The following is a 25,915-nucleotide window of genomic DNA, read 5'->3' as shown; positions in this document are numbered from 1 at the left end:
CAGCAAAAAGTTGAATTAAGATCATGTGGAGTAGGTTTGATAATTTTTTTGAAAAACAACAATAATCCACAGAACTGTTTACTTGGTGTTGGGATAGCTTGACTATGTCCTAAAGTAACTCGTGTAATACATGTAGCTATGGTGGCATGGTATACACAAAGCTCAAATGGTATCGAAAATTTGTGGACATAAAGCCAAATTAGGCTGTATTTGTCCTGAATTCCAAGGTCGAGTCATACGAAAGACTGCTTTCTCTGCTTAGTACTCAGCACTTAGGATAGAGTAACATGGAAATTGTAGTTGAACACACACCGCTACCATTGGACTAGACCCTGCTGTAATAAATTTCAGAAAGTTATGTGGCCCACCCTATGCACCATATGGAGGGGGATTAGAACTAACTCTCAGTTTCCTTTCCCGAAAGAAATATTGGACCTCATCCCAAAGAAAATTTTTAAATTGATGTCCTTACTTGCATTTACTGGGGATGGACTTGCTTGACCTTGGTCTGCGGATGAGGAGGGGTTCGCTGGCGCTTCTGTTCTCCGTCTCAAACACATCCTCCTTCCGCACGTAAGACTTGCCTGACTGGGGCCGCATGGATATTCTACAGAAACAAGTAGAGTTAAGAGTTAACGTAGAAGAGTTGGATGCACACATAGCCAGACGGCATGAACTGATATTATTGCTGTAAAACTGCAGAAGAGTAGGAAACAAACCAAACCTTTTCCCAGTGACAACATTTATTATATATAGATATTTTGATCTTTTTCCCACATTAAAACATTTAACATATATTGACATAAACATATACATGGTTTCACTGACTGGTTTATCAATATTCTAATGTATTACAGGTGTTTAAAAAACAGCATGATTAATTAATCCTAAAAAATGCTAATAGCAAGGTTTGGACACTCAAATATTCATAGTGTAATGTGCCTTACACTTAGCCTAATATTTGTAGAAAAAACTTTCACAGCATGCATGTTCAACATTACCTGAAAGGCCTCTCCAGACCCAGCCCCTCCTTGTGAACAGGTTTTCTCGGCTGCTGGGTTGGGGGGACGACTTGTGAGACGTCGGGCCTGACTTCTCCAGACATCCTGGAGACGGGGTCCATGAAGGCAGCTGCAGTCTGAGGCCTCGGCAAGATGTGGAGGGAGCTGTCCGACTTACTCACATAACCTGGTGGGGGAAAATCAGCAGGGGTCAATTCAAGATGTAATTATCATGGTAAGCAGGAGATAAGGCGATGTTGATTTGATTATATGGATAACATCCGCGCGCGTCAATTTTCACAAAAAAGTTTTCGGCCATACTGTCAATCGTAAAAAGCAGCTGCAAAATGATGGAAAACGGATATTACTAATGTCGTAGATTGCCAAGTCAATTCCAAAGTCAAAAAAGAAGTTTTGACAGAACAAAATGAAGAATCTACATTTCGGTATACCATACTGTGTGTTTAGTTTTGTTATCTTTCCTGACCACGTAGATTTCATAATGAAGGCAGATTTTGTTTTTTGCCAAACTTTTTTTATTCTCACGCTCACATCAGTTTTGGGTTCCCCGGAGGATGTCATCCATAGAATCAAATCAACATGGCCTGATATTGAAGCGTAGAAAGCAAAGCCAAGTTGGACCTTTGCACAACAATTTTTTGGATTAGGTATGAAATGTCTGGCATATGATCAAGTCCACACTTCACAACAATGTATTCTTATTTAAATAGTGACAAGAGAGATGGATCATAACGTACAATATATAAAGAAGACAATATCTCCTTTTGCTAGTGATATTGGAATCATTGTCTGATGTTAATGAATAAAATTTTATAGATGAAATAGGTGTACAGCAATTTATGCCAACCACCATCAACCAATACCATGGCAGTTGGATAGAAGTCAGATGGTTCAAAAGAGAGGAAACATACTATACAAACCACCATTATCAAACCAATCCTGTGGCAGGTGGAGTATTTATACTGATGGTTTGATAGAGATGAAATAGGTGTATTATACTGACCATGACCTTCAAACTCCTCCCCATGGCAGTCGTGGTGCCCCAGTAGTGACCGTCTCTTGTGCCACTGTCTCAGCTCCAGGACCGCCCTCCTCTCCTTAGCAGCCTCCATCCTCTGCTGCTTCTGTAACTTCAGCAGCTGGTATCTGTTCAACACATCCAGCACACGATAAGCAACACTTTTAGATGAAAGCCTCACCAAGCTTAAGGGATGAAACAAACATGACCTTATCACTTAAGAGCCTTATAAAAACTTTAAAGGTCTGTTTATCTTTAGAGAACACAATTGAACCACCTATACTAGTAGATGAAGTATGCTTTTCAACAATTAAAAATAAATAATTTAATTCTAAATGGTCTTCAGACGATACCCACCTTTTTATTACTCTGTCCTGCCAGAATTTATTACCACAATTTAACCACCTTCTAGTAGGTAAAGTACGCTTTTCAACAATTGAAAATTAATGATTTACTTCTGAATGGTCTTCAGAAGATACACACCTCTCTATTGCTCTGTCCTGCCAGTTTTCATCAAATTTAAGGCCATCGTTCTTGGGAAGCTCTCGATAATCAATTAGCACTCTGTGGATGGGAAACAAAAAGAGGACATCTGAATTCAATAACAAATTATATGAACTACGTAACAATTTCAAGTTTCAACCTATATTTTTGTACAGCAAACATTAAATAATAAAAAGATTATGTTCAAGCATATCCTTCACAAAAAACGTGCAGAAGTTATCACACAGACATTCACCAATAAATCAACACTGTTGATAGAAAAGAGAATGGATTTAGTAGAAAAAGATAGGGAAAGGTTCTTTCGACCATTGAAGGCCTCCACTTGCATGAAGATTATCCTGGGCATAACGTACACAGATCATTATGTTTAGGTGCACTTTACTAACCTTCCTTCTGATAAATCTGGTGATGCTGACTTGAAACTGACATGAAAACCTGGTGAACAAAAAAATTATTAGACACAGAATTCAAACTGACATTGTATACAAAGATAAGCTAAATCAGCATGATTCAAAATCATTCATTAATCATAGTATGTCACTCAATAAGATGACTTGTATTTCAATAATTCATAGCAATGATAAACTGTCAACAGACTTAAATGGATATTAAAACTTTTATAGACTGTGCGTTTACACACTGACTGTACAAATCATGAAAGTGCAAAAGTTATTCATTCAACAGAAATCACAACTCAGCTATCAGTTCACAATACATAAAAATACTAGTATTTGGATGTAAACAGGAGAAAGAGAAAGACAAAGAAAACTCTTACCTGAAGCAGCTGTATTTGGCCTGGCAGTGCTGCCCTCATCGTGGTCTGACTCAGGTCCAGGTGACGGGGATGTGATGTCTTCACTAGAGGTCTGCGGTCGGACAGACTCCACAGTACCCTGTTTGCTGCTGATGACGATTTTGGATGCCGGGGCCTGATACATGTCTAAAGACAAAAAAAAAAAAAAAAGATGATTATAGATCAGTATTTCTGAATTACGACAACTGGTAGAACAGGTTATTGTTAAAGCAGTGACATGTAAAGCCTTTAATCTGTAATGTTATGATTGAATAATTACGACAGAATGTGCAAACAAAATGTATGAATATATAATTACGTGACACAATAAATAAGATACCTAATTTGGTAAATAATTTGCCTTGGATGTCACTAATGCTCTTTGAATATAATCTTAAGACATTCGGGTTGTTTTAAGTAATGCTTCAACAGAATCTCTAGAATCTCGGACAAAGCAGTTTGTAACAGGTGAAAGAAAATCGATCATACACCTGGGCGAACATGCAAGTGGGATCCAAAAGGGGATTGGTAGTAAAATCTAAGGTTTTAGCAGAATATTATCACAATCTCATGTAAGAGTTAGGTATTTATGAAAGATCTGACTGATACTTGTTGAAGATATCTCAATTGAAGGAATGTATTTTACCAAGAATCTTGTTAATCAAAGACTCTAGGGGGTAACACTGTACTTTCATGCTTCAGCACACGTTAAGTAACTGGATATGTTTGAATGTGTTTGCTGGAGCAAAACCTGTTTAACCAACAGAGCCTTCTATTCTCACCAGGCTGCACTCTACAAACAACCATTCAAAGGTGGTGAAATGTTCTATAAATCAGGTGTACAATTACTAGACTGTACATTGTGATGGCGTTTCAAAATACTCTCACAGTTCTACGTACCTGAAAAGGCTTTTTCACTAGCCTGACTTTTCGTATTTCGTAATCTGGTTTCTCAAGATGACTTAGAATTCCATCAAAATCCTGTGAACTCAGTTTCAATTACATTTGTTGCCACACAATGAAATGACTCTCTGAGCTTGAAAAGTATTAGATTCAGATATTTGAGAAATATTCATCGAGCTATAAAGACCTCCCCCAACTTTTATCTCAAAATCTTCTATGCCGTTCGGATGTTTGTCTTGACCCATTAACAACCAAGGAATGCTGCACAATGTTTATCCATGCCGGAGGAAAGTGCGAGCCACTGTAAAGCATTTTGAAGCATATTACTCTGCAATTATATCCATTAGACAGATGATTACATGGATCACAAATTCACCACAATAAAGAGGTTCTCAGGAACAAATGTGCTCTTGAAAACAGGGCATTAGATCCTATTGAATCCTGAGTAATGACAGAAGAGCACTGTAAACAGCCTTCACACAAATCACCATGGTTGTAGACAGGTTGTACTCAGAGCCAGAGAACTCGAAACAAAGCCAGCCATTGACACCAGGCAAACATGGACTAATTTGAACTAGATTGTTTGTCCTGTTGACTAGCACTGTTGTAGTCCCGAGGCTACATGGAATCCTAGCAACCTACTCTTCGCAGACATGCACACAATAATGATGTATTAGTTATTGTCATTTAGAGATTAGTTTCTGCTTGAACACCATTTTACACTGTAACTCTTGTATTACCGTGAAATGTAGTTGAAAGGCCTTGGCAGGTACATGCAAGCTAAAAACAATGTGCATGCTACAAAATTAGATAACGTTTACAACAAATATTCTGTGACAGTTGACATTTGCAACATTTTGCTATCAAATGTACTTAATGAAAGGTACAATATATTGGTCTGATAACTTATTAGCAATCTTTGAAATACATAAATGGGCCATAATGCCGCCACTAGTCTAATCCAACCAACATGCTATTGATCAGTCTTAAAGCCACGCCATGTAACAACATTCCTCATGAGAAGCTGTCAAATGGTTGTGAGGCTAACCTAGTACAGGAAGCCTATACCAACTGCACTTCTATAGAAAAATAAACACAGCCTACAAACAAACAGTTAGTACTACTCACAGTTAGCAAGTGAACAACAAGTACACGCCATCTTTAGTTTCAAAGTCCCCTCTTGACTACGACAGGTAGGTATATACAAAACTCCCCCATTGAAATTCAATGAAAGTGAAAAGTATGAACAGAACGCCATGAATAGCGCACCTAACAAAGGGATATCACATTTCCTGTGAGGTTGTTAAGTCACAAAGATGAGGAAGAAATGTGAGGAAAGGGCTCCAAACCTGTGGACGTGTGGCTCCGTCGCGCTGAGTTCTAATTAACCAACATTATCCTCCAGCAGAACACTCTGGACTAACAACACTCGAGCTAATTCCTTCACCCAGGTGACGTCACGACCCACCGACATGTGTTGACTTTACACCAAGCTGGCTACACAAAACAACTGACCCTGGATAGAGTTCAGCCCTTTGAATTCTGAGCCTCCAGGGCAAAGGCTCTCCAATCTTATTAAGACAGGCTGCAATGTTTTGCCAATTTAAAAGTGCTGGGGAAATCGAGTTTGGCCAATTATGTGTGGCCCCGCTGTTTGTGGTAAATTCTGCTGCTAGGTAACTTTGCCTACTTGGTTAATGATTGGTCACTGGTTGAATATGGCATAATAACATCTCATTTGTTTAATCATATGTAACTAACAACTATAGAGATAATTCTAACAGGTGTATAAAACTAGATTTGTCAACATTTGGCAAGGGTGGCTTGCTGGTCTTATGGTCAAGAGTTGTTGCCATTCAGAATCTAAAAGAGTTGATTCCCTATAGCTATTAAAGCAGGGAGACAATGTTGTGCCCGTGAGAGAGACTTTACACCTGTTTCCTCACTCAGCCCAGGTGAGAATGAATACCTAAGTACGGCTTCTCGGATGAGATGTAAAGCCGGAGGGCCTGCATTTGGGGAGAGTCACACCTCGAACACTTTAAAAATCCCACCACACTTATCGAAAAGAGTATAGAGGTCCATCCTGGAGTGAGTGAATCAAACCTTACAGTCTTAGTCTTGTGCAGCTTGTATGCATGTTATGCCTAAAGACGGTTATGCAATACAAACAAGAAATTTACCAGGACATTTTTCACTTATCTAATTGCAGGCTCTATTGTTGAGAGATAATCACTGTAATCTTTAAGCTTCTATGTTTGAGTACAGAGTAAAGTTTTAACATGTCTTACAATTAAGACAAGAGTCATCTGAGTATGTATAACCAAGTTAATGACCTGTGATCATGACACAATAGTCGTAAAAGTGATGTTAATCACTACATGTGGCTGTGCATTATGCAAATGAGGTTATCACTCTCTACTAATTATTTGTGTATTCACCTTTTGAAGTGAGCACGGTACATGATTTTGGGTATAAGGCTGAATATGAATTATAATCCAACATCTAAAATTCCATGACTAATGCCTTTATCAACTTTGAGTTACATTTTTATGTTCAATGTTTACGGGTCGGACCTCAAACAGGTCTATTGAAATCGAAAGTACTATTTCTTTTGTTACGCCCAAGAGTATGTTTACTAAGTTGAAGTCTGAATTCACTACGAACCTTCTACTGCACTTCCCCCCTCACTCTTGAGCGACGCCATGGATGCTGAAACACTGGGTCTTCTACTGAGGTCTGCTTCACTCTACAGGAAAAAAGATGAAATTCAACACATATCTGTAATCAAATACACACACACTGATTATGCATTGAGATAAACAAATTCTCCAAGACCAATACATGGATACTGAAATAAACAAGGAAAGATGCCCTAAGACTGTTTCTTGCTTGTAACTATTGGAATTATAATCATAGAATTACCATAACACTTTTGTCGACTATCCATAGTTTTCTCTGACTCAGAGGAAACATTTTCTTATTGTTATGTTTTACAATATATACATATACACTCAGTTGATTTTCACATCATTTATATCTGCAAATGAGGCCTATATTTTGACAACCGCACTCATGGTATAGTTCATGTCAACTCCACAATGACATGAAGCTTAGACTTCAATGTTTACATCATCACTAACTCTAGTTACAAACTGTTCCAGAATAGTGGGGTTAAATGAGGACAAAGAGGGCACCTGAGGACAACTTTGAAATCACCTAACATTGCAGTACATCGTAAAATAGACAATATGTCATAATAATATTGTCTACATGATTTAGGGCCATTTTGTACTACATGTCACTTTACCCTGTGTAATTGCTTAGTATCTTGATCATCCAATGATGGTGACAGGTTAAAAAAGATGAAGTAAAACCTACCATGTTTGCAGAATACTTTTCTTGTTCCAGTAAACCTAGGAAATCCTCCCCCTCACCAAAAGTAGTACCACCCTCCTCGCTGTGGAAAGACTTCCTGGTACTGGCACTGGAAGGTTTGGACTGTACCAACTCACTAGCAGGTTGGGCACCATCTGAGAGGGATGCCTCAGACAGTGCTGCTACAGGAAGACCACTTGTTTGTGTAGCATCACTGCTGGTGGGGGAGGAGGATCTAACAGGTGTGGCAGGTGCTGCAGGTGTTCCAGGTGGCACCTGAGGATCTAGTGTGTCTGAGGCACCTTCTGAATCAGCTTCAGAGGGCACCTACATGGAATATAGTGGAGAAATGTTCATGTTAGGGTCCTTTAACACAAGCCTAATGGCACACCATTTATATCTGTGGCACTGGATATAGAAAACAGACAATGTCATGCAAAGTTGATACAAAGGTTGACAGGTTGAACCAGTTCAACAAGTGCAAATCATAGGTTATTGTCTTATTGCTGGAAGGTGCTGCAAGCATTTGTTTGTGCAAATTGCCTGTCGCTGTGTCAGGACACCCAATTTGGCACAATTAACAAAGATACCCACACTCAGTTTACAACCTTGCCCTGAGAAGATTTCCTCCACACACAATAACCATTTTCTTGAGTCTACTTCCTTTACTAACCTTACAAGATCTAGAAAACCTTAATTTATAGCCACTTTGAGCCCTGGCTACAACTATCCACAACATCCAGACAGAGAGAATAAGGACAATAGAAACTACCTGAACAGCTTCTTCATCTGCCTCATCTTTCTCCTCTTCTTTTGCATCATCCATCTCATCCTCCTCTTCAGTGTGGGCAGATGCCGGTCTGCTGTCCTCCACTTGTACGGCAGACTTACCCCTCCTAGACGTCTTACGTTCTTGGGCTTTCCGCTCTTTCTTGACTATCTTCTGCAAGTAGTAAAACTGTATAATTATACTACGTTACCTAATAGACATTGGTGCTATTTGTCTTCCAAAATGTACTTGCTTAAGAAAAGTCTTTTTACACAAATATGTAAGATAAATGCATTAAAAAAATACTACTGTAAGAAAGTTGACATACTGAAGCTTCAGCCTACAGGAACAAAAATCAGTGTATTTTACAGTGGGCATTTACTGTGGCTTTACCAAGTATTCTGATTTATGCAGTATTTGAAAATGGGTATTTTGGGGATATTTATCCATAATCAAACATTTTGGTGATCTTTGAATGCATGTATTTTTATGTCAACGTCCTCGTCCTTCCCAAAAACAGTGTTACAGTAACCTTCCAAATAGAACAGATGGCAAATCAGCACCAAGGACATCCCTAGTTACAGGCATCTCTACAACATGTTTTTTAACAAAACAATGACAACTATCTCTGCACTGCAACAGCAAGTACTATATTCTTCTATCAGCTAGAACTACTTTGCAAGCACCAATAGTACGGGCACATACACAATACAAAAGTTACTCAAGCAACTGTATGAGTTTTCAGGTAGCCACTATCTTTGTCAGCAACTGAAAAGAATCTGAAGCCCAAGACTGTCACATGTTTTTCTATTCTTACTCCTTTGCCCCCAAAACCCTGTACCCTTCCCAACATTCCCAGTGGTGGTGAAAGACATGACAGATGAATGACCTTCCTGCCAGTTGCAGTTGACCTTGGGCGTGTCTCCTGCTCCACCTGCTGACTAAGTTTCTCAGCCGCATCCAGAGACGACCTTCCACCTGGTGCTGACTTGGGCTTCTGAAGGAAAAGACATTATGACATTATATAGAGCTTGTCCAGGACAAAACATACAAGAACTGGAAGTTCTGCTGCAGTACCAAGGTCACACACTAGGGGGCTCAAAGTCGAACTTGACCTTCATCTTCTCAACACCAACCCACATATAAAATAGCATAACAATCCATCCAAAGGTTCTTAAGTTATGTTTACCACAAATAACTGAAATCAGAGACAAACACACAGGCACATCAAAAACGATACCTGCATTTTTCATGGGGGTAGCTATATTTTGCTTGGTGAATTGAATCCATGATAATTTACTACTACACAAATTCAGTTATTATGTTGAAAAGAAAGAAGCAGGGATCTTCCTTTTTGCATGCTTCAGCCTTGTCTTACTTCATATAAAACTACATTAACTAAGTATATGAATCATCATCATGATAATTATGAAATATGATAAGATTATAATTCAACTAAAAGAAGATCATTCCATACAAAAATCAGAACAAACCTTTTCTGTCTTCATGATGGACTTGATGTCTATTTTACTGGCTAGTTTGAACTTAGATTCACCATCCTCCGCTTCATCAAACTGCAAGGAAACAATCTCTTTTGAATTCATTTTTGTAAAAGTTAAGAGTTGACCAATCAGCCCAAATGAAAATGATATAGCATTGAAAAAGAACCATGTCCAGGTAAGAGGATGTATGTATAAGCAAAGGGTGTTAGCAATGGGAGATAGCCAATGAGAACTAGGTATACATCAGTGGGTATACAGTCAGATTCTGCTTGATGGGAAATCAGCACTAAGGACAGGAATGTCGACATGAGCAGATGCTGAAAATACTACTGACTAGGCAATACATGGTCATATATATATATTTATTACTTGAAAATGTGAAAAGACAGACAAGTGGAAGAGGATATGATGAGTGATAGCAAATCAGCATCAAGGACAGGAGTGAAGGCATGAACTTATACTATTGACTAAGCAACATACAGGGCCTGGTCACATATGTAGTGTGATAGTCACATGATTGCAAACTGAGGGCATTTTTTTTGGATAGTCCTGCATGTGTCAAGCAAAATTCTACTGTCTTATGCTAGTTACGGAAAAGGATGCCTTTGATCTTTGTTGGTTCTGTCACAGCCTGCTTGAAAATTCTATGGCATCAAACTTGTACAACGACTTACCACAAATGTGACCATGCCAAGTCTACATACATGAAGCAGGAAATGTAACATTTAATTCTTGAAAATTGAAAAAAAACACAGCCAGAACCAACATGATGGGTGATGGCAAATCAGCACCAAGGGCATCTCAAACAATACCGTATTGTACCTTGAGAGGAGGATCCTTAGACTTGGCCTTAGCTTTTGACTTTGCTGCTTGTTTCTTCTTGGGCTTAGGCTGGGGTTCTTCCTCTGTTTGCATCATGAAGTCTTCATAAGACACTGACACATCATCTGGTTCATTCTGTGGTGTCACCCACTGGAGGAAGGACACAACAATCCATTGTCAATTGTCTCCTTGATCAAAATGTTTAAAGTAATCATTAAAGGTATACTAGTTGAAAAAAGTTGCATTTGAAATCAAAGCTGTATATAAACTGCTACAAAGCTGTTTAAAGAAAAATCAACAATGAGACTTTTTATCTGAACCACTCATTTTTGCTAGGGAAGGTCTAGCAATCCCTCCTTGTAAGAATATACCCTGCTACAGAAACAGCAAAGAAACTTGCTAACCTATGTGCTACTATACATTACAAGGTGAACAACAACAACTCATTTTTGCTATGAATTTGATCCTAATTCATGCAAATTACATTTGAAGCCAGATCTATGTTGATAACACAGATCAAACTTATCACAAATATGCGACATAGTTCAAACTGAGTCTAGTAAAATCACCTTTTGTAGAACTTGTTGGATTCTTTCCTTCTCGGCCTCAGTCAGCTCCTTTTTAGATTTGTCAGGCGTGCCAGGTGGGGAGGGGCCGGGAGACTTGCCATACCGCGGGAAGTTGAACTCCTTCGACGCTGTCCCTGGTCTGCTGTCCTTAGACTGGTGGTAACCAGTTTGGCTCAAGGCTGTACATCCCAAATAAGGAAAAACAGTCTACATTGCAATACAAACCTTACTGTCACTACATACAATGTACTACTATATTGTGCACTCAATTTTATTGTATATTTGATTTTCAATGCAAAGCTGAAATTGACAAAAAAAGCTAGTTCTGGCTTTAATTAAACAGAATGTAACTTCTTTGCACTTTCCTGCAAAATGGAAAGACATTCATTTGGGAATTTTGAAAATCCAATCAAGCTGAAAGTACAAAAATATCTCACCAAGTCCAAAAGCTATTAAACTAGTTTGATAGCTAGTTTTACAAAAGTGTCACATTATGTAGAGGGTAGATTGTCCTTTTAATATGATGTAAAACTTCATTGCACAATGGGATAAGATTTCAAAATTCCATTATCTTTTGATATGAACATTAAGAAGTGCTGTACCCCTCTCCTTGTCCTTGAGGTCCTGTGTGCTAACGTCGGCTGACAGAACTAGGTCTATCTCTGACCAGGCCCGGGGTGTGGAGCAGGGGGACATGTACATCTCTGTGGGAGCCAGGGACAGGTCGCTGGAAACACTCTCCACCTGGAAACAGAGGGATAGTAGAGTAGCTCAGTTAGTTTGACATTCGTTTATTTGTTTATTATAATACCCTTTAACCGTATCATGACTTATCTTACAGGGTTAATCAAACATACAGACATACAGATTGCAAGATTAAAAAGAACATAAAGAACTATTTTGAGGGTCAAAGCAAAGCAATGGCCAAGTGATCCCCCCAGCCAAGTCATATCAAAGACCATAAAAACGGTACATACTGCTTTCTCTGCTTATCACTCAGTATTTGAGTTAATCCTTATATAGATAGTATGGTACGGTAGTTGAACATGCACCTGGTGACTAGCCCGCCTACTACAGTAGTGATTGCTCAAAGTTGTATGGCCCAAGGGCAGGGCTATCGAAACAGAGATGAGCACCACCATTTGCACCATTTGAATTTTTAAACCTTCATGACCATCAATAATAAAGACAAACATATAGTTTCTCCTTCCGTGAAATGGATTTGTGAGAAGAATAAAAATCATTACTCGGACACAGAAATATGTTTGACAATTGCACATGGACACTATATTTCTCCACATTTCTGTCTGGATGTCTACAATGTAGATGACACACTACAGTACAGACTGTACATTACCTCAGTTGAGCTATATCTCCCTGTTTGTGGCCTGTTCATTTTTCCCTGCAGATTCTCAAACGGTACCTGTAACATTACACACAACAGTAAATCATAGAGTGACACAAAACAATTACAATATACATCATCAGAGAGCACAACTGATTCAAAAATCCAACAATAAACTACAAATCCTATCTTTCTTTTAAATGTTCTTGTTGAACTGTTTTATCTAGTATGCTAGAATTACCAAGTAGGTGTTGAGGTTGGTCGGCTCTGCTAGCTCATCATCTCCATCATATAACATGCTGGGGTCTTCATAGATCAAGGACTCTGGAAAGAAAACAAAAAAAAATAAAGAAATATCACTCAATTAATCTGCTTTAACCAAAGCATGTACAGAACTGGTAAAGACATATAAGGACTTATTTTTCTTGTTGAGAGGCACTTTTTGTGGTCCTTAGCCAGTGTCATTTAATGGAAAATACATTAGTATACATGACACATTTCCAACATATTTTATTTTGTAAGATTTTGTACTTAAACCTGATTTTAGAAAATGACTGATCATGAGCTTGGTTAACCCCAATGCATATTGCCATGTGCTCTACATGCAGTAGTTTAACATACATTTGTCACAGTAGGAAACTCACTATTGTTATTCAAGAGCCACTTGGCCTTTCAACATTCCGTAGCCTCTTGTGACTGCAGCGTTAGAAAAACTTTCTAGATGACACACGACGTACTTATGATAAACAAGTGGATGTACACTCTACAACCAAGCAAGCATGATCAGTTACAGGAGATTATAGTCACATGAATAGTACCTGTTTCCAAGTCCTCTTCCCTAATCTCTGGCACAGTTAAAGATGGACAGACTGGAAAAAGCAAGAAACTTTATGAGATATATGTATCAAAGATATTACAGTCAACATTAAAGAATGCTGACAGTTTTACAGAAAGGTAAGTGCAGACTCTTAACAAACAATTTTGATATACCTGTTAACAGCTACTATTATGATATTAAAGATAATTCACATTCAACCTTTGCTACTTAAACCTGTAACCAATATACCAAGTTGATAGCCAAATGTTTACTTTATTGTGGTAAAGTATAGTTCAGCTAAGTTTCTTTGTGATTGACAATGTACAAGGTACAACGCACAATACAGAAATGTTGCTATATGATAATCAGGCGCAAGTGTTTTAGGTAATGTCACACATGCTTTAAAAATTGCAGCAGAGTAAGATTCCACGATAGTACCTTTTTTGTGTGGTATGGTGAAGATGTGGTGCTTATAGTTTTGTAAGCCAAGAGTAGGCCTGCCCTGCCACCTAAACTAAGATCTAAGGGTACCTTTTCTGTGTGGTATGGCGAAGATGTGGTGTTAACAGTTTTGTAAGCCAAGAGTAGGCCTGCCCTGCCACCTAAACTAAGATCTAAGGGTACCTTTTCTGTGTGGTATGGCGAAGATGTGGTGTTAACAGTTTTGTAAGCCAAGAGTAGGCCTGCCCTGCCACCTAAACTAAGATCTAAGGGTACCTTTTCTGTGTGGTATGGTGAAGATGTGGTGTTTATAGGCCACCAGCAGGTCCGCCCTGTTGTTCAGGAAACACGCACAGCTGAGGGAGTCGTCTAACGTGATCTCTGTCACCAGCACCTTCTGAGAGTTCCAGATCTTCACTGCTCCGTCACCACTGGAAGGTGTTTGTTGTGAATGTTTGGTGCAGAATACGTTGCACATATCGTGTACAGTTGTATGCCTATTCATCAAAAGTCAATTTGAAAACACAAAATCCCCCCCCCCCAAGAAGATGACCTGCAATTTACAGTCATTCATCAGGTCTATTTTTTTTCTATTTCATCTGACACATTTGCAAACAGTAATTCTGGTGTCATGAATTTTAAGTGTAACATAGAAAGTGTCAATTTTTAATCTCAATATCAGTATATTGTACACTGAATAACTTAGTTAGAATAAGTTTACGGCCCAAGAATTTTGTTAAAATTTTTTTCGGAAAAATTCCTAGGCCGTAAACTGGGACTTAAGCCTTATAATAGTCCTTATCTTGTAAAGCAATGAGAAAAATGTTGTGCAACTTATCTGATAAAAACAGCATCCTAACCTGCACGTGCAGAAGATGCCCATGTTATGACAGGCATCTACAGACAGGACAGCGCTGCTGTGTTCCGCCTTCAGTCTGCGACTTTCAGAACCTTCTGATGAGGTCTGGCTCTCATTGTCACCTGGAGAACAATGTCAAACACAGGAATCTTCATCAACAATAAAAAATGGTAACAAGGTTAACGTAACATGCTTCATGACATAGCAATGACTTAAGTTGTCATAAAATTTCTACTTAAAATGATGCATTCCATTTTATAAAAATCTAATTTTCCTACTCTCTTCTGGACATCCCAATCATCAACTTGTTAGTTTCATGACAATTTCTGACAGTAAATGTTTCACACCCATAAGTCAAAGTTGTGCTGATCTGTGTTGTCTTTATAACAGGTTGACATGTGCTGGGACCTACCTTCCTCCGGTGTTGTAGTTTCCTCTTCATGTTCTGTAAGTGTGATGAGGTCCAACTGTCCACTGCTGCACCCACACAGAAGAGAGGAGCCCTACACAGATATTGAAGGTTCTAAATCATTGTATGAAAAATCAGTGAAAAATGTTAAGAATCACATGTCCAGCACTGTGAGAGTGTGTGATCCAACCACACTCTTAGAGTCAGGCCCTGTCCCAATGCCTTGCCATCAGTAAGTTCTATGCAGTGCAACATCTCCTATGCCAAGTGCAAGTTTACTTCCATTACTGTAACATAAGCTATAGGTGACAACAGTTCCTCAATCTGTTGTAGCATCTGAGATCTAGTCTAGTATGAGATCAGATGAAGGTCCAAACTATTTGTCTAACTACTGTATAAAACTTGGGCTTTGCTTACCAAAGAATCTGAGCTCACAAATATAACAACCAAAACTGCAGTCTATTCTGCAAATCACAAAAACTTCAACTTGAAATTGGCTTCATTTGATAGCAAGAACATAATGGGCAAACAAACTGAAAAGGGTACACATATATAGTAACAGGAAAGCTTGACTTACAATCCGTGCATATGCCACCACATCTGTGCCTATCTTGGCCATGTGTATCAGTGTGAGTTCAGGCAGAGAGAAGAACTGTAGAACATCTGTGTCCTGTTGTCTGGTTCTGGTCACCAGGCAGTTGTGCTCAGTGTCGTGGTACACCTCTATGATCTACAGAATACAAGATGTTTTGACAATCTCCAAAAAAGCAAAATTCATCGCCTATAAATATAATCCTCAAAATTGTTACAATGTAGTCCCAGAGTTCTTTCTAAAGTGATGTCCTGACTTGAACAATCTTTAAATAATGTTTGTCTAGTTTTAACTGAATTTCATTGCATATCTTGTCTAATACAGAAAGGAACATAAAGTCAAACACTTTTTCAATCTTCTCAAAAATAAGTAACATCCACATCTTTTTTGTTTGACACCACAAACAAATTTAAAATTAAAGTAAACAAAACATTTTGGCTACATAAAGTTAACTTTTACAGGATTATAAAAGCTGCTAGTATCACCACCCCAGTGGTTTAACAATGACTGCAACACAATGGTACATATATATATACCGCATCTTTGTTAGCCTGCAGCTCCAGGTGTTTGACCCCCGGCTGTTGTACGTCCATGAAGAGCACACGTCCATCCTGCATCCCCATCAGGAGGAAGGCCACGGCGCGAGGACAGCAGCGCCCGTTCTCCGTCCAGTACTCCACACTGACCTGCACGGGATGTACAAAATGACTAATACACTGGTGGACGTACAAAGTATCAGAATAAAACAAGAAATAGTCATGCTTTAAAGTACCATAGATATCAAGTCAGAATTAATGTGTTTCTAAATTTGTTTTTCCCTAGAATCGTCATAGAGTGCCACCAAGTACAGAAGAAGCATCCTCACTTTGTAGTTTAATACAACGCTAACAGATAGATGTGCAAAGGTCGGATGTGACAGGTCGTTCAGTGTAATATAACCAGCTGCTGCATAACGTGTGCCAGCGAAGCTGGTGTGATATTCCAAATGGTGGTTATACCGGCTATTCAGATACAGAAGCTAGTGTTTTATGCTGAATGGTGGTTATACCAGCTAATGGTATGTAAATACAGATACAGAAGCTGATGTGTTACGCCAAATGGCGTTATACCGGTTATACAGATACAGATACGTGAACAGACCTGCAGCGTTCCCAGACTCGTGCACGGCACCACGTCCTGATGTCCCCAGCCGTTGTAAGTGGCCTTCTCCGTCTGCTGGAGCTTCCGCAGAGCTGCGCGGTTGGACGGTCTGGAGGAGGGAGTTGTTTATGAAATAAACATGCTATTCAGAATAAAGAATGATAATCCTTCTAGGAAACGTTTATTTCTTAATGAATGCATGTCTTTTTGTGCAAAATTACAAAATGTCCTTCTCACAAATTTCTGACTTAAACAAAACTTGCAGCATTCGGATGTTATTTTTGCAAAAATGAGCAAACTGATTATATGTAGTGCTATTATCTACACTTATTGTCATTTACTAGTTTTAGCACTTCAAATTTCTTCCTTCTCATGGTAGAAAAGATGTTCAGAGCATTCCTCTACACTGTATAAGGAGTATTGCATACCTGAGTTGTCTTTTCTCTATGTCTGCAGCTGCTTCTTTAGCCTTGGAGACGTAGTCTTCCTGTATTTCTACTGTATCCCACACACAGTGGCGACAGGCTGGGTCACTCCTATGGACAGGAAGTGGAAAGATGGTAGTTCAGCACCAAGGTCAAGGGGAGTGCAGATGGAGAATGTCAGTACAAAGGCAGAGGTTTTTCTAATGTTAACAGTAAAATTGTTGGTGGTAGAAAGTATTTTATCACCAAGGTCAGGGAATGTATTTAGTATTTTGTGGAAAAAAGCATGTCAGCAGTAAGGCCAGGGACTATATATTACAGTATTTAGTGGGAGAAAGTTCTTCAGCATAAAGGTCAGGGAAGGTACATTATAGCATTTGGTGGGAGAAAGTACTTTGGCACTAAGGACAGGGAAGGTACATTATAGTGTAAGTTTGAGGAAGGCATTTCAGTATCAAGGCATTTGGGATAACTGCCTAAGTATTAAAGCATATAGTGGGAGAAGTGTCTCCAGAACTAAGGCCAGGAAGGTACATCATAGTACAGGCTTGAATGTAATAGTACCAAGGTTAGAGATGGTGTATTACCACAGAACAGAAGACTGTTTTTCAACACTAAGGTCAGGGCCTTTTAGCAACTTCTACCCCCCTCCAGCCTTACTTGGTGGTGTATGCCCATATCTCCCATGGGTTGATGAGAAGGAAGGCCATGTTGTGGGTCCGGTTGTACGCCACACACTCCACCTGCTGGAACGGGGAGATGGACGGTGGGGGCAGCACCGTGGACAGGTTCTTACGCTCCTTCCGCGAGAACAGGCGGACACTGGAGAAACAACAAACACATCGCAAAATCAGACAGTAGCAAAAGGAAATGAGCATGCATTGGGTGAACCTAATTGTTATCTTCTTTATCCAAACTATTTCCTTCATAATGTGAACTGACGAAACATGTGCCTGTAAGGGTGGACAAAATAGAGGTTTATACTATTGGAGCGCAGTAACTGTTATGATTTGGAGCAAGCTGTAACAACATCTGTTTGTAATATTGTTCTCCATTCCCAACACTGTAATCAGCCATCATTGTCATCTATGTGTGAGTTTTTGATGAAGTGAAGCCACAAAGAGGTGTGATCCTTTGATGAGCAGTAACAGGAACATGAAATAGCAGTGTCATGCAGTGTGTCAGTCTAGACCATGTCTAGTCGTTCGTCTGGAGAGACAGAATAAAGAGCCAGGGTTGTGGAGTTGGGAGACAGTTGAAGACAGTTGAAGCCAGAGACGAGTCTGAGCGAGAGTACGAGTGTGTCCCAACTTCACGACTCCCGTGCGCGGGTGTACGACAATGCTGTGTCCTGTGTGTGTTCCTTAGTCCTGTAGGCAGTCTCTCGGCAGCATTCCAAAGAACTGGGCCGAAACATCGCTCCACTTACATTTGGCGACGAGGATGGGATGCTGCTCAACCACCATCTAGAGGGACGCTGCAGGACGAAGACATGCCGGGACCTGGGGCCATGCTGGAGGCCGCGCACGGGAGGGCAAGACGGTCGGTGCGACGCCAGTGACCAGGAGACCAGGGCAAGCGGCCACGATGCGAGGAGGCCGCACTGCATGAGACGTGCTGGATCAGGAGCCGAGGAAAGAGACAAGACGGAGATCGGCGAGGACTGGACAGGACGAAAACAGCAGGGCCCGGACTGTAAGTGTGGGAAGAATGAACGTATGCCATGTACAGTCCATCCGACCGTCTGTGTCAGAGTCTTGTTAGCAGAAGTTCGTTGGGGAAAGTTGTAGTTGGTTTTAGTTTTGTTCAGTTTTGATAGGCAGGAGCTAGGACGGCTGGCGATGTGGTCTCCCTGGAAACCCAGACGATCGGGGGGCGGACTTTGGTCCGTCAGGAGATCACATTTGCCTGGGTGTAGGTTGTTTTCAGTTGTATTTCTTGTTGTTTTGTTGTTCGTAGATCATTTGTGGTAATGTTTTTGTTGCTAACACAGTTCTGAGTAGTAATGTTTTGTGACTTAAGTTTGAAAAAATATGGTGAGGGTGTTGGAGATTTTGAAGTTTGATGTGTATTCAAGGTTTTGATGTTCCAAAATTGAAGCGGGGTTAGAGTTTTGGAAAGTGTGTTTGTTTTCGGAAAATTTAATATTCATACGAACTTAAGCTTGTCAGTTAGCATGGTGCCAAAAGCATTTCACAGTTAGGAGGGACATCAGAGGCATTGTCTGTGTTAGTCGGAGAAGTTGTTGATATGTCTAGGAGGACGGTCGGTTGTGTGTACGTGTGTGGTATGTTCGTTCCCCATGGCTGATCCCTGCATTGGCCACATTGGGCACAAGAGTGTTGGCTAGAAGATGTCCATGGCATCCGTTAACCATGTCCAACCAGGGCGGGGCCGAGCCAGTCTTATTCCACATCGGGATGCCTGAAACAGCAGCCCGACTCGCCGAAGCAACTTCTCCAGGAAGGCGGTGATCGGGGCTGGACCAGCAGGAGACTAGGGGAGGGCGTCCGTGGCCGTGCAACAAAGGGACGGGGAGGGGACAACACGACACGTGGAGCTGAGAGGAAGGAGGACTCCGAGGAGGCCGGTGAAGTGCAGTCGACACCCGTGAGAGATGCCGGGGTCGTCATGTGCTGAGTAGAGCTGTGAGAGCTGTGAGAAACCAGAGATGGCCGAACTATAGACTTTGATGAATTCAATGACTGTCCCAGACACATGTCTTCTGCTTGAAAATCTGTTCATTTATATTGTTCAAACATCGTATGATCAGTAGGTTATAATGAATTATGCTAACGATTGTAATTTGTACTCTTTGTTGTTTGTTTAACTTGTATGCATGCACTGGTTATTCTATGTTTAAAGAAGAAAAAAATGTTGTAACCAGTCGCCGGGACGGCTAGATTTGAATAGGGGTGGGTGTGAGAGGTGTGATTAAGATCAGATATTTCAGTATACTTGTGTATGAACCTGTGAAGCGTTACGCTCTCGCCGAGGACGGCTCGATGAAAACTCGTGGGCGGGTGTAAGGGTGGACAAAATAGAGGTTTATACTATTGGAGCGCAGTAACTGTTATGATTTGGAGCAAGCTGTAACAACATCTGTTTGTAATATTGTTCTCCATTCCCAACACTGTAATCAGCCATCATTGTCATCTATGTGTGAGTTTTTGATGAAGTGAAGCCACAAAGAGGTGTGATCCTTTGATGAGCAGTAACAGGAACATGAAATAGCAGTGTCATGCAGTGTGTCAGTCTAGACCATGTCTAGTCGTTCGTCTGGAGAGACAGAATAAAGAGCCAGGGTTGTGGAGTTGGGAGACAGTTGAAGACAGTTGAAGCCAGAGACGAGTCTGAGCGAGAGTACGAGTGTGTCCCAACTTCACGACTCCCGTGCGCGGGTGTACGACAATGCTGTGTCCTGTGTGTGTTCCTTAGTCCTGTAGGCAGTCTCTCGGCAGCATTCCAAAGAACTGGGCCGAAACATCGCTCCACTTACATGCCAAGTCAGCTTACCAACCCCCCATGCATCATATTTTTAGCAGCTTAAATCCGCCATTGAATGTGCTCGAAACATGTCATGGTTCATAGCATCAATACACAAAAGAACAGAACTTGCTAGATGAATTTTCATTCTCTGGCTTGAAAGAAAACCACATGCACTGACAAAACATCATGATTTCATGTGCTACAATTAATATTTCCTGTAGATTGATACATGTAGAATGTAAATACTATGATAAAGGTGCAATGACAGTAATCTCCAAGAAGATGTTGGGATAGAAAATTGTTATGTTTTCTGATCTGCTGTTTTTTCTGTCAGGGTAGTGGGGGGGAGTTCTGTCAGAAAACTTTACTACTTTCTACCCCAACGTCTGCTTTACAATGACAGTAACATGGTTCTACCTGGAGTCATCCCCCACAAGCATGACTCTCTTGCTCTTCCCTGTCGCGGGAACGACGGTGAGTGAGCGGGCCCGACAGCGTGCGTGGGCCCAGAAGTCGACCACGTGGTTGAGGTACCAGGTGCTGATGCGCCGCGGGGAGGCACAGTACAGCAGGTTGTCATTGGTCAGACCCATCCACTGGATTCCTTCCTTGTGCAAGCTCACGCTAAGGAGGGTGAGGATTGGGTACTGTATTATACACTGTGAGAGATACTTGTCAACAACACATCTTACTGGGCCCAGGAAAATTAATGTTCTATTTCCGAGTAGGGTCCTGAAATTAGGGCCAGAAGGTAGGGATTTAGATGTTTTCAGATTTTGAGATTCAGATGAGCTCTCATGCTAACTGGACGCCCTGTATTACCTGTAGACGATGTCCATGGTGTCCAGTGACCAAATCTTGACCGTGCCGTCCAGCGATGAGGTCAGCACCAGGGCCGAGGTGGCGGGGTGGAGAACCAGCTGGGTCACACCACGAGAGTGACCACGGAACACGTGCACAAGCCCGCCCTTAATGCTCCACACCTTAACTGGACGAAAAGAGACATGTTTTAGTTAGAGAAGCCAAAAATAGTTACTCAAGCAACTGGATAAAATTTTGAAATGGTCAGACGTTTCAGACAGCATCCGCTGTCTTTCGTCAGTGACTAAGGATAGGACTGGGAAACCAGGTTTTATACCAAAACTCTGAATAGATTATGTTAATGAGGTTGGGACAATTTAGGATGTCTTGACGTAGTTTTCAAAAGAAGATTATTTCAAGACAAGGTTGTATGCTAATAGTTCAATTAGCTACTGTAGCTTCAGTCTGACAGAAATGTTTGTAACAGTATGGTCATTGTGGGCTGTTGTATGAATTTGATATTGCAGAATTTCCCAGCAGGCAGTGACAACCAACCAGTGACAAGGATCTAAGACAGACTTTTCCATAACATATGCATGACTACATACTAAGAACAATCGTACAATAAATGGGACCAAATAAAACACAAGATGATATCAATATGTCAAGTATACATCTACCAAGCAGTTAATTCCTCCCAAAGCAAATTGTATTTTCTACTGTCATTGGTTGGTTGTATTTTTGTGGTAGGATAACTCAAGAAGTTATGACGGATCTGCAGGTTGTGATTGAATTTCAGCACCAAGGAGAGGAATGGTATAATGTTGTACCTTCAAAATCATGACTGCTGGTGACTAGCAGCTTGGCATGCTGGGAGAACTGGCAACCTGTGATGAAGGTCTTGTGGGCCCTGTGACAAAAAATATTATTATAAGTAAAAACTTGTTGACTTTCCACCCGGTAGTAGAACATGTGATTTTTTATACTTAACGTACAAATAGAGTATGTGTATTTAGACTTGTAATATACTCGGTATTTGGCATGCTGTGTATAAAACTAAGATGTACTCTTTATGAACAGCTTAATTACTTGAGGATCTTGTACAGCTGCTGTCCCTCTGTGTTGTGGCAGTACAGGTCTGTCTCAGTGCAGCAGTACAGATGTTGTACAGCGGTACTTACCTGAGGATCTTGTACAGCTGCTGTCCCTCTGTGCTGTAGCAGTACAGGTCTGTCTCAGTGCAGCAGTACAGATGTGGTACAGCGGTACTTACCTGAGGATCTTGTACAGCTGCTGTCCCTCTGTGCTGTAGCAGTACAGGTCTGTCTCAGTGCAGCAGTACAGATGCTGCATGTTCAGGTCCAGCTGCACATAACGGGCCCAGCTGCCACCCACATTTGGCCACTCATGTCTGCAAGGACACATAATAACAGATTTAATACTGGTGCAAATAATACAAATTTGTCATTTATTCCAATGCTCCTCATAAACCTAGGCCTAAGCCAGTGAGGCAAGGGCATAAAATGTTTGGTCAGAGTGATGAAAACATTGTTGTTCAGTTTATAGATATACTTTGTTTGTGCAATCTATATGATTAGAATATGATGTTAAAAATACCAGACATGCATTTCAGTCTTTACTGAGTTTTAAAAATTGTACTAGTATTTGTTTGATCACTTTGGCTGAAGTCTTTAAAAAAATCAAATAACCTATTAGAAGTACCCTACTAGTACTCTTAATGTTTTCTGGACCATGATCGAAAACACAACATTAATCTTCCTAGGCCTTATAACAAAATCAAACTTATATGAAATCTGCTTACTTCAGGACCAGCCTGTAGTTGGACATGGGTCGTATGTCGGCCATCATCTCCAGTCGCTTGGTGAACTGCCACACCTTGGTGCCCCCCACCCCCCCAGTGATCAGCTCGTCTCTCCCCGGGTTCCACAACATGAACAGCACTGACTTCAGGTCATGGTTCTCCACCGAACACGTCTCGTCAAAGTTCTTGTTGTAAACCTGGTGTATGAAGAACACATCAATTTGATTAAATGAAATTGCGGTTACCAACCTAGCAGCTGACAGGTCATGATAGACCAAGCAATTCTTGGATGGAGTGAGTCAAGAAGAACATCAAAATGCGGGGCTAAATCACCAGATCACCAGACACTGGACAGAGCTGCCAGGAAGCGTGGTGTAAATTAGACTACACCCCCATGCCAGGGACCCCCGCCGTAAAATCAAAATGGATACTGCGCCGTATAATCAAAATGGATACTGCTTAGTAACAGTAACTACTTTATCATTCTGTGGCTATATAAAAGAACAAGAAAGGCTGAACCAAAAAGATCGACACAAATTACGGCACACATTTTTGGGATCCATTAGCTTTTCTCCCAGGAGTCTCTTTTTCATCTTGTTCTGACTTGCATAAATTCTACCATAAGTTAGATTGTCAAAGAACCAAGAAAATTAATTGGTACAGCCTTAAACCATATTGTCCTTACTACTGTAACATGTACAATAAGATAGAATGTCGACAACAGATCTAGATCTCTACAGTTCTCACCTGTAACCTGCAAATGGTTCATCAGATAGATACATGTATACACAAGGATTTAGTAATGTGTGGAAGATCTCACCTTAAGAGAGAAGTCTTTGCCCAGGGTGAAGTAAACATTGTACTTCTTGGAGAAGGTGATCTTCTTGATGACATTGAACATGTACTTGGGGTAATGAAGGCTTCGGACAACTGTAGAAATTCAAGAATTTTTAGATACAGAGTTTTAACCCCGTCTAAAATCTAAAACAGTTGAACTCTATATGAGTACTACTCAGTGTTTATAACTTTAGTTCAGCAAGTTTGAGTACTAAAAATGTGCAGCAATTTGAGAAATTACCAGTCTGAGAATATTTTCATATCTTTATGTTTGCAAATAACACCATATTAAACAATATTGATTACTTGACGTTACTTGTTTACGTCAAAGGTCTACTGCCCATTCTGATTGTAATCATTGACCATAATTCTTAAAAGCAAATTACACTTTAAACCAGTCAATATTTCAGTGCAAACTAGAACGTTACTAACCGGGATGCCCCACAATGACATCGCTGTACCAACATGTGATGCCCCGTGTGTCCAGGATACTGAACATCCGCAGACGCCCATTGAAGGTCACTAGGAAAAATATAGGGCCCATGAGTCAGATATCTCTCCACAAACAAAAAGGCAGATTTTGTACCACTGTAGTCCTAATTTCATTACATACATATCAAAGTAAATCTTTGTAGGTAGAAAAAGGCTACTGTACATCATTATAAAACTGCAGCAAATATTAACCAAAAACTCATGATCAGATGTTCTTAGTAATATGCAGAATGACTTAATTAGTTTACAGTGATCAGGTTTCTCTCTTTGGTTACAGTTAACCCAAATGGTTCAAACTGCAAACAGTTACTGTGCTTTTCCAAAGTACCACATAGTTGAGGAATTACATTTTTCTTTCAAGAGCAATTAGCACAACACATGATACAAATCTGTTTTGTAAACTAATGACAGACACATATGGATATGAACCTTGTTGTATGTGGGACATTCATTTGCTAGGGAAGTAGACTATTGCTAATTATAAGGCCCTTTTTTTAGGGTTCCCTTGTTGAATAGATCTGTAAACACACTCCATGTTCCATTATGTCATAGTCTAGATAAACTTGGTTAGTGTGTACATACCATCAATGACATCTGTCAGCTTCTTGTTGTGTTCGTACATCTGTCTATGCTGAAATCCATATGGAATGACGGTCTGCACCAGGGTCCTTCCAGGGGTGCCCTCAGATACAGGTGCAACCACTGACTCTCTTCCTGCCTTCTCTTCATCGTGCACCAAACCTCCGTCTGACGAGAGCTGTTCTCTTCCAGCTGCTGAAATATCTTCCTCATTTTGCCCTTCATTTTTCTCTTCATCGTGAAAGTCTTTCTCCAGTTCTGATAAAGCGGAAGTCAGGCTATGGAGGTCCTCGTCGATGACATCACACTCCATATTTCCCCTGCTACTGCTATTTACACTGACGCCCGCAAACCTGACCTTGGAACGCGGCACGAACGATGGTTGTACATCTGCTGCCATTAACAGTTTTAAGTGTAAACCTTTACAGCATCATGACATTCTCTTCCCAGTGGCTTAGGCTTCAGAGATGGCTGAGAAATGATGAACTGTAATTAACTGCTTATGGCTCCTCCATCTTCACTGGTTTTTCGTCCCTACACCCGACTGGCAGTTAAGAAAGCACACAAATATTGGACAGTATGCTGGC

General features: G+C 40.5%; 1 protein-coding gene and 1 pseudogene across 1 annotated transcript in view; one reads left to right on the top strand and one right to left on the bottom strand.

The window, feature by feature from the left end:
- The window catches only part of LOC136434933 (mitochondrial carnitine/acylcarnitine carrier protein-like), a 154,432-nt gene that overhangs the window by 99,414 nt on the left and 29,103 nt on the right, over positions 1-25,915 (top strand). The gene's annotated exons all lie outside the window — the stretch shown is intronic.
- The window catches only part of LOC136434910 (uncharacterized), a 26,661-nt pseudogene extending 746 nt beyond the window's left edge, over positions 1-25,915 (bottom strand).

This window comes from Branchiostoma lanceolatum, chromosome 5 (genome assembly GCF_035083965.1).
Source record: "Branchiostoma lanceolatum isolate klBraLanc5 chromosome 5, klBraLanc5.hap2, whole genome shotgun sequence".
Taxonomy (NCBI): domain Eukaryota; kingdom Metazoa; phylum Chordata; class Leptocardii; order Amphioxiformes; family Branchiostomatidae; genus Branchiostoma; species Branchiostoma lanceolatum.
Note: the sequence above shows the minus strand (reverse complement) of the source record. Positions and strands in the feature narration are given on the sequence as shown.